The sequence below is a fragment of the Talpa occidentalis genome, unplaced genomic scaffold (assembly GCF_014898055.3).
Source record: "Talpa occidentalis isolate TD23 unplaced genomic scaffold, MPIMG_talOcc4v2.1 talOcc4.15, whole genome shotgun sequence".
Classification (NCBI taxonomy): Eukaryota; Metazoa; Chordata; class Mammalia; order Eulipotyphla; family Talpidae; genus Talpa; species Talpa occidentalis.
This window is the reverse complement of record NW_023601543.1, coordinates 35768405-35780730: the sequence shown is the minus strand read 5'-3', so window position 1 is coordinate 35780730 and position 12326 is coordinate 35768405. Positions and strand designations below refer to the sequence as shown.

The window sequence follows — 12326 nt, the reverse complement described above, 5'->3', positions numbered from 1 at the left end:
AAATTCTTTAGGACCCCTCGGAATAAAAAAGAATACTTTACAGATCCATTTAGTTAAATAATAGGCTTGTAATAAGCTTAAGAGTGTTGTTCCCCAGTGGTCTCAGCAGAAGCCCAAGTGAGAAACAGGCTTATCTCAAAGGATTTTGTCTAATGGAGTGAACTGCCAATACGATTCATGGTTTAATCACAAAAATTTTTAAAGAATTATATTGAAATAAACATGCTAGCTGGTACTGAAAGGAAAGAAAAGTACAAAATGAAAAGAGGTGATGAATGGACACAAATCCTACAAGAAGGAAGTGTAACAGTGTATCCAGGTTGAGAAAACTATGCAACTTCAAATATGATAGAACCAGAGCAGAAGAAGCAGATCCAAGGAGCATGCAGAGTATTTCCTGCACAGCAGTAGGACTTAGGCCTAATCAAGGAACATCTAATATTTGTCCAAGCAAATTTCAGACTTTCTTTGGATAATTTTGCTTCACATATTCTCCCCTTTTCAATGAATGTCAGCAAGTGATCACTGTAACCGTGTCTCTCCTACTATTATTATGGGTATGTGTTGGTTGTCTCTTAGTTGACAGGTCTTGGGCAAAGAGGAGCTGCTTATTGAACAACAGATTCCTTAATTTCTGATGAGGTTATGTCCTGATAAACCCATCATAAATTGAAAATATTGTAAGTCAAGAAATGCACTGAATACACCTAACCTCTCAAACATTATAGTTTAACTCAACCTACCTTAAACATATTCAAAACACTTACATGCACACACAGTTGGGCAAAATCATCTGACACAAAGCCTATTTTATAACAACCTGTTGAAGATTTCATGCCATTTATTGAATACTGTAGTGAAAGTGAAAAACAGAATGTTCTAATTCAAATTTTGAGCCATGTGACTGAAGGTTACCCAGGTACCTAAACTGTTAAGGGGTACAAACTATAAAAGGATTCAACCATCTGAGCACAAAGAGGCAGAGAAAGAAGTCTCTTCATGTGAAAGAGCTTTAATTGGTGTGAAAGTTCAAGAGGCAGGGAAAGAGAGAGAAGGAGAAGATAAGTATTTCAAATAACCACTTTCTGATCAAAGTCTGAAAATTACCCCTCCAAGTTTCTCCTCCAAGTATCTGTCCTTCATATATAAATTCTCCATGTTTCTCTTCCCTTCCTCGTTCATTCCACCTCAATTTATATATCTACCTCATTCCTTCACACCTCCCATTCATCATGGCATGCTGGGAATTATAGTCCAATGTGGCTGCATGTAAGTGGGGGCGAGGAAATGGTGGCCATTCACTGAGGTGCAATGATCATCCCCCTTTCATGGAAATGCATCTGTAATACTGAGATACTTCTGAATTCTTGACAGACATATTTTTCAAATAGTGCATGTTTTATTATTTAAACCACTAATTTTGGGGGCAATTTGTCAAGCAGCAGTAGACATCTATTACAGAATGTGAAAAGATATCATGATAAAGCATTTTATCTTTATTTTAAAATCAGACAAATACTACAAACATGGCACAAATCCAGGTAAATAGAAAATACTAATTAACTGCCTGGTGTACCATTATTACTCTTTTTCCTATACTTTTGTCTGCAAAATCTTTGAGAAGAAGTCAGTCATCTCTAGTATGGTTGATCAATTTCTCTCTCTCGCTCTCTTTTTTTTTTTTTTACTGCTGATAGCTTATACACATGCCTTTCAGTTTCCCAGCATGTTATTGGTAATGTTACATGCAGTTTTAGGATTTTTTGTCAAGTTCCAGAAAATTCTATCAAATTTATTTAACTTGTAAGCTATAAGATTTAAATATTTCAAATTTTCTTGTACAGTGACTAATATTAAATACTGTTTGAATTGATGACACTCATTAAACAGTTTTGCATCAATGTGCTCATTGTAGTGACATTATTATGAATTTTATGTTATCTTCATCAATGTCACTATTTTGTATCAAATCAGCAAGAAATTTAAATCTTTTCCCAATATATTCATGATTCACTTCTCTTCACTATTTGAACTCTTAAACAATCCAAGAGCCTATTCATTATGTCTATTCACAATTTATCTCTTCCTCTTAATGAATTACTGCTTTTGGCATAATGTGGAAAAAATGTTTCAATTCAATTCTCAATGTCAGAATAATTTCTATTGATTTCATCAGTCATCTTTATCACTTTTGCTTCATATTTCATTAATTTTTTATTTGAATTTTTTCTGTGTGCTTTAATAAATAAATTTAAAAATGCCAAAATAGCTGCTATTCATATTCATCTAAATCGAGACTATATATTTTTCACTTGTTTTATGGAAAATTTCCAAATCATCTTTTCCAAATTCACTTCTCAACATCAGAATAATTTGCATCTTACTTAATAAGTCAACAAAGCCATATGACTCTGTGTATTGCTAAGGCCCACTCTTAGGACCCCACAGGGACTCATGAATATAAGAAACCATGAAGCCTTTATTAATTACCCAGTAAGTCTACCTCTGGTTCTGTGAAACTTTCTGTTTCTTGTGACCGGTAATGTCCTTTAGTGCAACGAAAAAGAGTGCAGGAAGCCAGGAGGAGAATTCGTTTTTGGACCTGTTTAAATTGGGATGTCTACTGGTAGTGTGCTGTATAATTTCTTGTCCAAACCATTACACTTTGGATGTGAAAGAGAGCACTATTTATAAGAGATAGATATAAATTGGGATTAACCCAGACGAACTGAAGTCACACTACCTACTGAAGAGCCAAGCAGAGATATTGAGCAGACAATTGCTTATAAAAGCTAAAGCTCAGGAGAACATTCTGGACTGTAGATAAAAATTTCCATGAGGCACATTAGTATCTAACTGCTATATTTAATGTCATGGAACTAAGTGAAATCAGAGAAGGAGTGTAGATAGAGAAGAACACTGAGATATGAGCTCTGAGATACTCAGTAGTTTTTGAGATCAGAAACACAAGGATGGACTAGGTAAGGAGAGCTAGAAATAAAGAAGAAAGAACATGGTGCTTATGCAACTATGTAAAGAAAGGGTTTCAAGAAGTGTATGATCCATTGATAGAAATATGGCTAATAAGTAGAAAAATGGTCTTTGGGCAGAACCAGTTATAAAATTTGCTGGTCCCTGTGGGAAAAAAATGAAAATGTAGGACCCCTTATTCAAAAGTTATTAAGAATTTCAGGATAGGGCCCCCTAGTGGCTCAAGGGGTTAAGTCTCAGCACCATGAAGCTATCATCAGCCACTGCAGCACGAGTTCGATCCCTGGCCAGAGGGGCTGACCCACATGGTGCAGCAGATCTCTCCTATCTCACCAGCTGCCCCCCCCCAGCAGTGTATTTCAGTAGATCTGCCTGTTCTGCTCCCCACTCTGTCTCTGGCGAATTTTCTTCCCCTCCCCCCCACTCATCTGGTCTACACCCCAGCTCTTGTATGCATAAATAAATAAAAATAAATCTTTTTTAAAAAATTTATTTATTTATGCATACAAGAGCTAGGGTACAGGCCAGAAGTACGGGGGTTAGAGGATTCACCAGAGACAGAGTGGGGGGCAGAACAGGCGGATTGACTGAACACACTGCTGAGGGGAGCAGCGGGCGAGACAGGAGAGGTCTGCTGAGCCATGTGGGTCTCCTCCCTGGCCGGGGATTGAACTTGTGCTGCAGCGGCTGCGGACAGCTTCATAGGTTTCGTCTTAACCCCTCGCACCACCAGGGAGGTCAAATAAAAATAAATCTTAAAAAAATAAAATAAAATAAATCTTAGGGGAAAAAAAAGAATTTCAGCATAGCAGAGGTAGAACATTAAGCTAATCATGGGTTCTTCCCAGCGTGGGACCCAGTACAACTACATAGATTTGCATGCCATAAAAGTGATCCTGCCTTTGGATCTTACAACCTGGTGGTCACGGTGACAGGTACTAGCGTAGTTCTGGTAAAGTTTTGGGGACAAAAGCCTAACTGGATTGATTTCTAGATAGAATGGAAGGAGAGTAAGTGTAGTTATTAAGGTAGAAAATTCTCTGAAGGGTAAGGGTTTTTTTTTTTTCCCCATAATCAAAACTTTATTTAAAAACTGACACCAAAATAGGAGATCACTGTTGCATACCTTACAAAATTAAACATAATTACACTATTTTGGTAGTTTAACTAGAATTACTGAACTGGTAAGGCTTTCTGTGATTTAACACAAATTCAGGAAGTTGTGTTGCTCATTAGTGTTGCTTTCTTCTAAATGGACACCCTTCTGTGAGCCTGGCCTTTCTGCCTGTGGGCTGACACAACACAGTTGAACAGCCTACACAAAGAACCACTGTCTGAGCATGGCTGAAAACCGTGGTAATCTTGTAGCAACCTGGACATTTTACATCCATAAATAAGAATTTGGATTCTGAACGAGACGTTTCTTTTTATGTTTTTTCTTCTCCTCTTCCAAGGATGGATGAAGCAAATCTCTAGCCAAAGGCATGTTGCTGCTTCAGCGAGGACAGCACGTTTTCTACTCTAGGGCGACCAGGGTTTTTTTTTTTTCTTCAAAAAAATTTTAGCAGAGAAATGGGCTGGTGACAGGAAAGAGGGTTGAGCTCAAGGGAATATTCATCTAAAAGAAGAGAATAGGGCCTCCCCGGTGGCGCAGCGGTGAGCGCTGGGTTGCGAGCTGCCCGCGGCCTCTGCGGCGCCGGTTCGATCCCCGGCTGTTCCGGCCACCGGAGGAGGGTCCCACATGGCGTGCAGACTTCTCCTGCCGCCCGCTGCTCCCTCAGCAGTGTACTTCGGTCCTTCTGCCTGCTCTGCAACCCGCTCTGCTCTGGTGAATTCTCTCACCCTCCCGCGCTTCTGACTGTACCCAGTGCATGTATAAACAAAACAAACAAACCAGCAAACAAATAAATAAAGCATGCCTCTATAAAAAATAATAAAAAAAAAAAAAAAAAAAAAAAAAAAAAAAAATAAAAGAAGAGAATAGCATAACATTTGCATGTTGATTACAATGATCCATTTGAGGGAGACTTTTTTTTTTCTGATGCAGAATTACTGGGCTACTATTAAAAGGCTATCTTTGGGGAGGTGTCAGGAGATGAGATTCGGGTACACATGAAGAGGTGAAAAGGTCTTCCATTTTAGTAGGAGGAAAAGTAAAATATATGATCTAGGGTGCAAAGAAGTTAGTATTTTGGGGGGTGCAATTCTGATGAAGTTCTTTTGTGATTCCTTCTGCTTTGCCAGACTATCAGTAGAAAATGAGCAATAGTGAGTAAAATTGTGATGAAGATTTGAACAATGAAGAGAAGATGTGTTTTGTTTACTCTTGTACAATCCACATTAGCACAGTATCTGGTACATTATAGGTATAACTGCACACAAATGTCAAATTCTGCTTTTTATACCTTCAGGATATTTCTTTCCTCTGTTTCTTTCTTCACTTTCTCAAACTAACCACCATGTTGTAGACATGGACCTTTCCTTATTTAACTAGTTTCTCAGCTCTAGATTTCCCTTCGCCAAGCTATTCCCTGCACTGAGGTATTATTATGCCTGTGTGTCTCAATAAGAGAATGTTGAGGGAATGAATGAATAAATATATGATTATACAAGCATTAGCATTATACAACAATAAACACTTTGGGTTTCTTTACAGAGGAAAGCTAAACATAATGCGAAGAGGGTGATCTCAAGGTTGGGTTTATAAAGCTCTCAAGTATAAGGATCCAAATCTTGACAATGAGAGAGGTTTAAAAAAAAGAGAGTATAAAAAATAAAATTCTATCTCTCTTGACCTTGATGTTTTTAGTGAGCAGAATGAGGGGCACCATGGGACCCCCAAACCTGCACACTCTAAATGGGTTTTGCCATCTGCTGCATAGAGACAAAACATACTTTAGTGCATAGACCTTCAATGGAAGGGAATTTTAATACAATGTGTGTGACACAGAGAAGAGAATATAGTTTAAAAGTTACCCCATGAAATACCCAATAATACCCATCCCCACATGGGTAAATTCCCAGCTGAATGAGGCAAGGCAAGGGGCCAGGCAAGTCTGGAAGGAAAAGAGCAAAACCCAACTCAAGCTATAGACTGCCATTGTCAGCCTCCCCATGGGTCTCTCACACACATGTCTTCCAAGTATCTCCTTCTGTGTGTCCCAAGTTCCTGGTATAAGTACAAGGCCAAGATGCAAGCATGTCTTCTTTTTTACATGTCTCTCCATTCCATGTGATTTCTCCAAGTCTTCTCCCCAGTCCTCTTCTTCCAGCCTTCTCTCCCAAGTCCTTTTTAGCTTCCTCTGTTGCTTGGCTCTGCCCTTCCTTAGGTGGGGCAGGAAACCTGGAACCTCCCCTTTTCTATGGAGATTACAATTACAATTTCAGAGTAATTTTTCTTTTTTCTCTGGGAAAAGAAAAATAAAAGATAAAAATAAGTAAACATATGTTACTGGTTTAAATATAAGCAAATGTGGGCCTCCCCGGTGGCGCAGCGGTTGAGCGCTGGGTTGCGAAGCTGCCCGCAGCCTCTGCGGGGCCGGTTCGATCCCCGGCTGCTCCCCGGCCACTGGAGGAGGGTCCCACATGGCACGCAGACCTCTCCTGCCGCCCGCTGCTCCCCTCAGCAGTGTACTTCGGTCCTTCTGCCTGCTCTGCTCCCTGCTCTGGCTCTGGTGAATTCTCTCACCCTCCCATTCTTCTGACTGTACCCAGTGCATGTATAAGCAAAACAAACAAACAAATAAATAAATAAATAAAACATGCCTCTATAAAAAAAAAAAAAAATAAGCAAATGTGTTTAACTTTAAGATTCTAATCAATATTTCTAATCAATATTTTCTAATGGTGATAAAATTATGTGTTTAAGAAATAAAGACATATGTAACAGCTATAAAGGGTAAAAAAAAACCTCACAAAACTATCTACATATAATCATTAACATTTATCTTTTTTCTAGTTATAATTTTAAATTGAGTTCATATTCTTCCTAGTTTTTCATTCTGCTATCTTTATTCATTTATATTATAAAAAGTCATGTTAGATATACTTCTAAGACATTTGTACTAATAGCTTCACTGTATTCTATCATATAGGTGTATGAAAATTTAAGCATTTGTTGATTGTTGATCATTTATATTGGGACTTGCTTTTTGGATAGGCTAAATATATCAGGAAGCAAAAGTATAGCCAAGATCTTTACCTTTCCATCAAATGATATTATGACTTCAGAGGAGAAGAATTTACTGGGCAGTTATCAGCTTCTTTTTTTTCTTTTTTTTTTTTAACTCTTGATCTTTGTCAAATCACCTTATATCGTCTATCTAAAATAAAGTTTTTATACACGTCCTTCTAAAAAATAATTCCAGGGTAGCAGTCCACATTTTTTTAAAACATTTGAGCTCTGGTGCAGAGAGTTTTGCTACTCTCCCTTTAAAAAAAAATGCTTTATGATAACACAGCAGGGACAAAACACTTGAATGAAAAATACTGGTATAAAAGCTCCATGATCTTTTTTAAATACTACTACTAGATCTCATTTGAAATTGAGCTGTAATTATAGTTTACATTTTGTTGTAGTTTAATTTATTAGTATCCTAGGAAGATGCAAATAATGTGGGGAGCAGATAGGAGCTATCTTCAACTTTCTTTCTCTCTATTTCTATTTGCAGATGACTTGGAAATTTCCAAATTAGAGAATAAAAACATCTGTATTACAAAGGTTCTGAATACCAAGAATACCTGTTTTAAAGTTCTCCTGCTCTCTTGATAAATCACCCAAGCTTTATGATATGATTTATCATTAATCTTTATAAAAACTAGACCAAAGAATTCATAATTTCAAAATAATAGTATTTTATTAGCTCCATATTTATTAAAACTATATTACTTATGCAAAGTCTAAAAACAAAGAAAATTCAAAATGTTTACTCTTGAAAATGATAGAATTTTCTATGCCTTCTTTGGTCTACTTTACCACATCCATCAAGGTGACACTGATTAGCAGGTAGAAAACTTGCTAAGTTTTTTTCTACCTCCCCAAAGTGGAATAGCATATCTAGGTCTTTTTTCCATGTTTCTTAATATACCATATGTTTAACTCCATACAGAACTAAGAACTATTGTATATCAAATATGAGAATGTAGGGTTTTAAAATTTCCTGCCAACTGGGTAGATTTTAGTACTCCAAGACTCCATTTCCTTTTTTAAAAAATTCTTATTGAGGTAAAATTGGTTAACATCATTGTTTGTACTTTGGAAGTCACCTTCAGATGTTGTTCAGATGTTGTTCCATCGTGTTCTATATTTCTCCCACCACCAAAGTACCCATAGCCCACTGCCATTGTCCGCTGTGCTATCGCCACACTTTGTTTTCACCCCACTTCCCCTTGACTTTTGAATTCTTCAGTTCTGTAGTCAGCTTTCAAGGGTTTGAATTTGGCTTTATCTAACTCTTTGCTTGTTTCTATATACTCCATATATAAACAACAACATCTGGTATTTGTTTTTCTCTTTCTGACTTCTATCATTTAGCATAATCCCTTCCAACTCTATTCATGTTGCCTCAAATAGCATGAGATTGTCTTTTTTGATTGCTGTGTAATATTCTATTGTGTATATATACCACCTCTTTTTGATTCACCTATCAGTTTTGGAACATTTAGGTTGTTTCCATAGTTTGGCTATTGTAAATAGTGCTGCAATGAACATCGGAGTGCAAGTTTACCTTCAACTTAGTGTTTTTGTATTCTTCAGATAGATAGCTAGGAGTGGAATTGTTGGGTTGTATAGCAGATCCATTTTTAATATTTTGGGAAGTCTCCATACTGTTTTGCATAGGAGCTGGACCTGTCTATATTCCCACCTGTTGGGTTTGAGGGTTCCTTTTTTCTTTACATCCTCAACAACACTTGCTGTTACTGGTCTTTTTGAGGCCAGCTATTCTCACAGGAGTGAGGTGGTATCTCATTATGGTTTTGATTTGCATTTCCCTGATAATAGGTGATGATGAGCATTTTGTCATGTGTCTGTTGGCCATCTGTATGTCTTCTTTGGAGAATCACTTATTTAGTTCTTCTGCCCATTTTTTGAATGCGTTGATTTCTTTTTGTTGAGTAGTATGAATTCATTGTATATCTTTGATATCAGCTCTTTGTCAGGTGTATGGTGTACAAATATTTTCTCCCATTCAGTAGGGTGTCTTCATTTTAGCTATGGTTTCTTTGAAGGTGGAGAAGCTTTCACATTTGATGTAGTCCCACTTGTTTACATTGTCTTTTCCTGTGCTTGCTGTTGGAGATGTAGCCATGAAAACATCACCGAAGGGGCCTCCCTGGTGGCACAAGGGGTTAAGATGCAAACTATGAAGCTGTCCGCAGCCTCTGCAGCATGAGTTCAATTCCCCAGCTGGCCAGGGAGCAACCCACATGGTGCAGCAGACCTCTCCTGACTTGCCCACTGCTGCCCTCAGCAGTGTACTTCAGTCAATCTGCCTGTTCTGTTTCCCACTCTGTCTCTGGTGAATCCTCTCACCCCCCACACCTCTGGCCTGTAACCTAGCTCTTGTATTCATAAATAAATAAATCTTTAAAAAAAAAAAGAAAGAAATCATCACTGAAGCTTATGTCATTAAGTGTTTTGCCTATGTTTTCTTGAATGTATTTTGTGGTTTCAGGTCTTATCTCCTAATCTTTTATCCATTCTGCATTGATTTTTGTATAGGGTGTGAGGTAGTGGTCTAGTTTCATTCTTTCATATGTAGCTGTCTAGTTTTCCCAACACTATTAACTGAAGAGGCTTTCCTTGCTCCAATGTGTATTCTGGCTTCTTTTCTTAGATTAACTGTACATATAGGTATTTTTTTTTCCTGGGGTCTCAACTCTGTTCCATTGGTCTGTGTCTCTGTTTTTGTTCTGATACTTAGCTGTTTTGATTACTATAGCTTTATAGTAAGTCTGCAAGTGTAATATCACACTTCTTCCTCTTTTTTGTTAGTATTGATTTGGCTATGTGGAGTTTTTGTGGTTTCATATGAATTTCAGTAATGTTCTATTCCTTTGAAGTATGTTATTGAAAATTTGATAGGGACTCGATTGAATCTGTATATTGCTTTGGGTAAGATGACCATTTTAATAATATTGATTGTTCCAATCCATGAACAGGGAATTTCTTTCCATTTCTTTGTGTCTTCTTCTACATCTTTTAATAATATCTTCTAGTTTTCTTTGTAGAGGACATTTCACCTCCTTTGTTTGGTTTATTCTTAGGTATTTAACTTTGTATATGTGTGTGATTATAAACAGGATTGTTTTCTTAATTTCTTCCTCTTTTAGCTCATTTTACCTTTGCTGTTTGCATAGAAGGTAAGTGATTTTCATGTGTTGATTTTATCACCTGCCATTTTGCTAAACTGACTTATTGTTTCAATTAGTTTTCAGTGGAGTTTTCAGAGTTCTTGTGTATATATTATCATGTCATCAGAAAATAATGATAACTTTACTACTTTCCCATTTACATTCCTTTTATTTCCTTCTCTTGCCTAATTGCTCTAACTAGAACTTCTAATACTATGTTAAATAATAGTCATTAGAGCAGGGGCCTCCCTGGTGGTGCAAGAGGTTAAGCAACACACTATGAAGCAATCTGCAGCCTCTGCAGCACGAGTTCAATCCCTGGCCAGGGAGCTACCCACATGATGCAGCAGACCTCTCCTGTCTCTCCTGCTGCTCTCCTCAGCAGTGTATTTCAGTCAGTCTGCCTGTTCTGTTCCCCACTCTGTCTCTGGTGAATCCTCTCACCTCCCGCACCTCTGGCCTGTACTCCAGCTTTTGTACGCAAAAATAAATAAATCTTTAAAAACATAGTTGTTAGAATAGACAACCATCCTTGTGCCAAATATTAGTGAGAAAACTTTCGATTTTTCACCGTTGAAAATGATGTTAGCTATGGGTTTGCCAAGGCTCCTTTTCTAAGTCACAGATGAGAAAAGTTTGGCCAGCAAGGTTCTTTAGTGAGATCAACATCACATCTGTGTTCAAACAAAGCTTTGCATTTCCAAACAACCCCTGGGTTTCCAATCTGTTGCTGAGCCAATGAGTGAATAAGTCTGTGTTTTCCAGGCACAGTATATATCACCTCTGCTCTGCCACATCTACCTAAGGCTTTTTCTAATCAGTGTCAGACAAGGAGTTCTAACACTAAAGCACACAGAATTAGATATGTCTTTACTTAGGTTTTTTGCATGCTATATTCTGGGGAAACAGTATACTGGGTTGAATGCATGGGACTCCATTGGTTTGGGAACCATGTGGAGTACCTCCACCACTTAATGGGACAAATCACTTAACCTACTTGAGTTTAAGTTGCTTCATATTTAAAATGGGAATCTTATTATCCATGTCTGAGGATTTTGTAGAATTTAATGAATTAACCTATGTATGACATTTAGCACCACACCTGGCACATAATAAGTACACTGCTTGCACTAAAAGAATATAAAGCATACAGTTATGCTGGCAAAGCCTCAGATTTCAGATCCGTCTGTTACAGGACAGGGTGAGTGAGGGGCACCCCAGAAGCCCCAAACTTACCTGCTCTAAATAGGTTCTGCCATCCGCCCCATCAAGACAAAACATACTCTAGTACATAAGACCTTCAACAGCAAGGAACTTGATACAATTAGTGTGCGACAAAGAAAAGAAGAAATGGCTTTTAAATCAAGCACCCAAAGCTACCCTTCCCCTCATGGGTAAATATCCAGCCAGGGTGGCCCAAAGCAGGGCCACTGAATACCAAAATCCTGCCATAAGTCTAAGGCATCTTTTGGTGGGGACCCATAGGAAAGAGGCAGAGGGGGCCAGCACATCTGGCACAAAATGAGAAAAATCAAGATAAAAGCTGCCATTGTTAACCTCCCCACAGAGCTCTTACCCACATCAGTTTCAACCAGTCCAGGACCAAGAAGCAAGCCCAGTTTCTTCACATTTCTCTGTCCATGTGCCTCCTCCAGGTCTCCTTCTAGCTCTCCATCCTGCTTCCTTCCTTCCTCAGTCTCCTCTCCAGCTGCTTCTCCTCCCTGCTCAGCTCCGCCTGCCCTTGGGTGAGATAGGGAAACTGGAACCTCCCCCTTTCCTGGGGACCACCCTATTACACATCTTTTTGTTGTTGTTTGATCTGTATATGACTTTATGGAGATTATTATGGTGTTTTCTATCATAGGAATGAATGAGACACTTAGTTCTAGGATTAATATGGTAGGAGTAAGATTCTTAAATGCAGTCATTTTTCTTGGAACCTAAATAATGTCATAATTTTCAAAAATAACTTCAAAATTACC

The 12326-nt window shown here is 38.1% G+C and overlaps 1 pseudogene; it reads right to left on the bottom strand.

Moving 5' to 3' along the window:
• Positions 1-4063: 4063 nt before the first annotated feature.
• Positions 4064-4494, bottom strand: LOC119246630 (40S ribosomal protein S27-like; annotated as a pseudogene).
• Positions 4495-12326: the final 7832 nt, after the last annotated feature.